Source organism: Neoarius graeffei, chromosome 5 (assembly GCF_027579695.1).
Source record: "Neoarius graeffei isolate fNeoGra1 chromosome 5, fNeoGra1.pri, whole genome shotgun sequence".
Classification (NCBI taxonomy): domain Eukaryota; kingdom Metazoa; phylum Chordata; class Actinopteri; order Siluriformes; family Ariidae; genus Neoarius; species Neoarius graeffei.
Window position 1 is genome coordinate 89,506,489 of NC_083573.1, and position 6,463 is coordinate 89,512,951.

General features: G+C 41.8%; 1 non-coding gene across 1 annotated transcript; it reads left to right on the top strand.

Annotated features, from left to right (window-relative positions):
• The first annotated feature begins 206 nt into the window (after nucleotides 1-206).
• Nucleotides 207-288, top strand: trnas-uga (transfer RNA serine (anticodon UGA)). Its single transcript has one exon. It is a non-coding gene; the product is annotated as a tRNA-Ser (tRNA).
• The last annotated feature ends 6,175 nt before the right edge of the window (nucleotides 289-6,463 follow it).

Below are 6,463 nucleotides of genomic sequence, written 5' to 3' on the forward strand. Positions count from 1 at the left end.
TTGTGGATAGAATAATACGATATATTTTGATGCAATTTGTGAATTGGATCCTAATTTGTTGTTTGGTGCTATGTTTTGATTCTTCCTTGGAGATGCAAAAAGATGATTATCAGGTTTCAGCTTGTTAGTTTTACCTTCCTTTTTTCTTTTCAGCAATGTCATATATGTCATATACCATGACTGCAAAGCCCAGCTTCATGTTTACAGCTGCAATGGCCGAGAGGTTAAGGCGTTGAACTTGAAATCCAATGGGGTTTCCCTGCGCAGGTTCGAATCCTGCTTGCAGCGTGACAATATTAAGTTTCAAGGCTTTGTTCTTCAGTCTCCCGGTGATTATTTTAGGGTGAAAGAAGCATCTTTGGGACGAAAATGTGACTGGTTTGATTCCCTGGACCAGCAATGAAATGTGTGAGTAGAGGGTATGAATGAACAGCACTTTCTCCTTCCTCTACATCATTCTATGGCTGAAGTATTTTTGAGCAAGACACCTAACCCACAACTACTCCATGTGTGTGTATGTTCACTGCTTCAGATGGGTTAAATGTAGAGAAAGAATTTCACTTTGCTCTAATATACTGTATATATATGTGACATATCATGAATATAAATTATTTTTCTATGTATTAATAATAAATCCAGGTGAACACAATCAGGTAACAACAAGCCAGTGACAGGGTGGGGATGGAGACAAGACGAGAACAGAAATCAAAACATGAGTGCATGGATGTTTGTGACCATGGGAACTCCAACACATGATGGTAGCTTTGAACAATTAACAGCTGATTCAGATTTTGCCCTGGTGATAACCTCAATAATCAACACCTGTCTTACCACTGGTTACTGCGAGTTGGCCTAGTGGTTAGCGTGTCAACCTCTTGACCAGGAGATTGTGAGTTCTACTTGTGGTTGGGTCATACCAAAGACCATCATAAAAATAGTACCTACTACTGTCTGGCAAGGCAAGCTGCAATACAGATGTGAGTGGGGAAGTCAAACTTTTGCAGTTACCAGAAGACTAGCCCCCGACTGTAACCCTAGGTGAGAGGCTGAGGGCTATTGAAACAGAGATCAGCACTGCACCATAAGCCTTAAAAAGTTGGCTAGTACTGGAACAGGAGACTGCCTGGGAAGACCAGATTCTGGTGTGAGAGGGACATTGACTTTTTTGTCTTACCACTGGTACCCTCCTCCAGTCATTAAAAAACGTTATTGTCAGACCAACTCAGAAGAAACCTGGGCTGAATCCTGATGATTTCAACAACTATCGACACATCTCAAATCTACTATTTATATCTAAAGTTCTTGAGAGGATAGTGGCATCTCAACTCCAGGACCACTTGAAGGACAATGACCTCTTTGGGGTATTTCAATCTGGTTTTTGTCCTAAACAAAGCACAAAAACCTCCTTGGTGAAGATAAAAAATTTTGAGGTTTTGTTTTTGAGTAAAGTTTTTATTAAAGAAATCGCTTTCAGACATGTTTACAAAAGGTTGCATCTCGTAATTAGCTGTAATTCAACCTCCAATGATAAAACCCAAAGAAAGCACCCCCTCAACTCATAATTCCTACTTAGCAACTCAGGACAGACTCCTCAAGCCCAAGTTCAGCAACTGACATCAAATCTACATGACTGCTCACAGCATCAGCGATGAACAAAGTAACATTTTGTGATTTTTGTGGCTACTGCCTCATATAGAGGCACTACCCACTACGTCATCGTGCTGTAGGAATGGAAGAGTGTAACAATAGCACACTGCGCATGTGCATACAGGTGTTCCGATTAAAATGACCGGTGAGTGTATACAATTTGGTTCACCATTCGAAATAAATGGACTAGACTAAAGAAATCACTTTCAGACATGTTTATGCTTATTACAAAGGGAAAGTGTGTTCCTATTTTACAACCTCGATTCCAAAAAAGTTGGGACAAAGTACAAATTGTAAATAAAAACAGAATGCAATAATTTACAAATCTCAAAAACTGATCTTGTATTCACAATAGAACATAGACAACATATCAAATGTCGAAAGTGAGACATTTTGAAATTTCATGCCAAATATTGGCTCATTTGAAATTTCATGACAGCAACACATCTCAAAAAAGTTGGGACGGGGCAATAAGAGGCTGGAAAAGTTAAAGGTACAAAAAAGGAACAGCTGGAGGACCAAATTGCAACTCATTAGGTCAATTGGCAATAGGTCATTAACATGACTGGGTATAAAAAGAGCATCTTGGAGTGGCAGCGGCTCTCAGAAGTAAAGATGGGAAGAGGATCACCAATCCCCCTAATTCTGCGCCCACAAATAGTGGAGCAATATCAGAAAGGAGTTCGACAGTGTAAAATTGCAAAGAGTTTGAACATACAGTGGGGCAAAAAAGTATTTAGTCAGTCACCAATTGTGCAAGTTCTCCCACTTAAAAAGATGAGAGAGACCTGTAATTTTTATCATACCGTAGGTACACTTCAACTATGAGAGACAGAATGGGGGGAAGAATCCAGGAAATTACATTGTAGGATTTTTAATGAATTAATTGGTAAATTCCTCGGTAAAATAAGTATTTGGTCACCTACAAACAAGCAAGATTTCTGGCTCTCACAGACCTGTAACAACTTCTTTAAGAGCCTCATCTGTCCTCCACTCGTTACCTGTATTAATGGCACCTGTTTGAACTTGTTATCAGTATCAAAGACACCTGTCCACAACCTCAAACAGTCACACTCCAAACTCCACTATGGCCAAGACCAAAGAGCTGTCAGAGGACACCAGAAACAAAATTGTAGACCTGCACCAGGCTGGGAAGACTGAATCTGCAATAGGTAAGCAGCTTGGTGTGAAGAAATCAACTGTGGGAGCAATTATTAGAAAATGGAAGACATACAAGACCACTGATAATCTCCCTCGATCTGGGGCTCCACGCAAGATCTCACCCCGTGGGGTCAAAATGATCACAAGAACGGTGAGCAAAAATCCCAGAACCACACGGGGGGACCTAGTGAATGACCTGCAGAGAGCTAGGACCAAAGTAACAAAGGCTACCATCAGTAACACACTACGCCGCCAGGGACTCAAATCCTGCAGTGCCAGACGTGTCCCCCTGCTTAAGCCAGTACATGTCCAGGCCCGTCTGAAGTTTGCGAGAGAGCATTTGGATGATCCAGAAGAGGATTGGGAGAATGTCATATGGTCAGATGAAACCAAAATAGAACTTTTTGGTAAAAACTCAACTTGTCGTGTTTGGAGGAGAAAGAATGCTGAGTTGCATCCAAAGAACACCATACCTACTGTGAAGCATGGGGGTGGAAACATCATGCTTTGGGGCTGTTTTTCTGCAAAGGGACCAGGACGCCTGATCCGTGTAAAGGAAAGAATGAATGGGGCCATGTATCGTGAGATTTTGAGTGAAAACCTCCTTCCATCAGCAAGGACATTGAAGATGAAACGTGGCTGGGTCTTTCAGCATGACAATGATCCCAAACACACCACCCGGGCAACGAAGGAGTGGCTTCGTAAGAAGCATTTCAAGGTCCTGGAGTGGCCTAGCCAGTCTCCAGATCTCAACCCCGTAGAAGATCTTTGGAGGGAGTTGAAAGTCCGTGTTGCCCAGCGACAGCCCCAAAACATCACTGCTCTAGAGGAGATCTGCATGGAGGAATGGGCCAAAATACCAGCAACAGTGTGTGAAAACCTTGTGAAGACTTACAGAAAATGTTTGACCTCTGTCATTGCCAACAAAGGGTATATAACAAAGTATTTAGATGAACTGTTGTTATTGACCAAATACTTATTTTCCACCATAATTTGCAAATAAATTCTTTAAAAATCAGACAGTGTGATTTTCTGGATTTTTTTTTCTCATTTTGTCTCTCATAGTTAAGGTACAGTATACCTATGATGAAAATTACAGGCCTCTCTCATCTTTTTAAGTGGGAGAACTTGCACAATTGGTGACTGACTAAATACTTTTTTGCCCCACTGTATCATCATCTACAGTGCATAATAGCATAAAAAGATTCAGAGAATCTGGAAGAATCTCTGTGCATAAGGGTCAAGGCCGGAAAACCATACTGGGTGCCCGTGATCTTCAGGCCCTTAGACGGCACTGCATCACATACAGGCATGCTTCTGTATTGGAAATCACAAAATGGGCTCAGGAATATTTCCAGAGAACATTATCTGTGAACACAATTCACCGTGCCATCCGCCGTTGCCAGCTAAAACTCTATAGTTCAAAGAAGAAGCCGTATCTAAACATGATCCAGAAGTGCAGACGTCTTCTCTGGGCTAAGGCTCATTTAAAATGGACTGTGGCAAAGTGGAAAACTGTTCTGTGGTCAGACAAATCAAAATTTGAAGTTCTTTATGGAAATCAGGGACACCGTGTTATTTGGACTAAAGAGGAGAAGGACGACCCAAGTTGTTATCAGTGCTCAGTTCAGAAGCCTGCATCTCTAATGGTATGGGATTGCATTAGTACATGTGGCATGGGCAGCTTACACATCTGGAAAGACACCATCAATGCTGAAAGGTATATCCAGGTTCTAGAGCAACATATGCTCCCATCCAGACGACGTCTCTTTCAGGGAAGACCTTGCATTTTCCAACAGGACAATGCCAAACCACATACTGCATCAATTACAGCATCATGGCTGCATAGAAGAAGGGTCCGGGTACTGAACTGGCCAGCCTGCAGTCCAGATCTTTCACCCATAGAAAACATTTGGCACATCATAAAATGGAAGATACGACAAAAAAGACCTAAGACAGTTGAGTAACTAGAATCCTATATTAGACAAGAATGGGTTAACATTCCTATCCCTAAACTTGAGCAACTTGTCTCCTCAGTCCCCAGACGTTTACAGACTGTTGTAAAGAGAAAAGGGGATGTCTCACAGCGGTAAACATAGCCTTGTCCCAACTTTTTTGAGATGTGTTGCTGTCATGAAATTTAAAATCACCTAATTTTTCTCTTTAAATGATACATTTTCTCAGTTTAAACATTTGATATGTCAGCTATGTTCTATTCTGAATAAAATATGGAATTTTGAAACTTCCACATCATTGCATTCTGTTTTTATTTACAATTTGTACTTTGCCCCAACTTTTTTGGAATCGGGGTTGTAAAATATACTCTAGGTCAGGGGTCTCCAAACTGATCCATAAAGGGCCGTGTGGCTGCAGGTTTTCATTCCAGCCATGCAGCAGCACACCTGATTTGGCTTATTCAATCAACTGAACTGTCTTCACACAGTCAAATACTTGCAGCCACACCCACCCTTGATTAAAGGGTGGGTGTGTCAGTTGATTGAATAAGCCAAATCAGGTGTGTTGCTGCATGGCTGGAATGAAAACCTGCAGCCACATGGCCCTTTATGGATCAGTTTGGACACCCCTGCTCTAGGTTGTCCCCCTTTCCTCGCCTACTTCAGCCAGTGGTCCCATGTGTGATATAGATGTGACGCATCTCTGAGTTGTGATGTGAAGTTGTCAAAAAGAGTATCGAGACCACTGAGCTCTAGTGCTGGGCCTTTTCCGGGAAATAAGAGTTTGGGTCATGTGTGTGTATGTCAGCCTTGGTTCAGAGGTTTCAGTTTTGAAAACTGTAAGAGGTAAGAGTATCCATCCATCCATTATCTGTAGCTGCTTATCCTGTTCTACAGGGTCACAGACACGCTGGAGCCTATCCCAGCTGACTATGGGCAAGAGTTGGGGTACACCCTGGACAAGTCACCAGGTCATCGCAGGGCTGAGGTAAGAGTAGAATAATATAAAGTACAGACACTTGCTATATTTTATTTCTGTGATTTTTAAATGGTTTATTTTTGGATTACGCTTCATTTTTGTGGCTACTGCCTCAGAGTAAATATATATATGCTATATTTACTGTCTGGACATGGTATCAGAAAACAATTTTATTTTTCAGCAGTAGCCACATGGACTCATAGGGTACCTATTTTTCATTATTATTGGCTGTTTTCCAAAATTCACCACAGATACTCCATCACATACAATATATTTTTGGGGAGAACCTGCAGACTTGCACAGAATTGCACCTTTCCAGGAATACACCATAAGCAAGAGTAAATAAGATAGTTCTTTAAGACTCACACATGGGAAGAAAGAGAGAGAGAGAGAGAGATCGACCTGTGGCACTTGGAAAAAAAACCCACAGCTGGAGGTGGTGATCTGTTCCCATGCACTGTGTTAATTTGTCTGTTTGACAGACTCAGTGGACAGGCCTCTGGAGCTCAGCCCGGACCACTCAACTATTTCCTGAACAGGGCTCCATCCTGCTTTTCCCCTCTCTATCTTTCTGTCTTTCTATTTGCCTTTCTCTGGAACTATTAGGCTGAATGTCTGGGCAACTCAGCTCACTTGGTTATGGCTGGCGTGAACAGAAACCACACTTGTTATCGTAGTACTTTGTCAGTGTACTGCTTCAGCACTCTCTCTCTCTCCATCT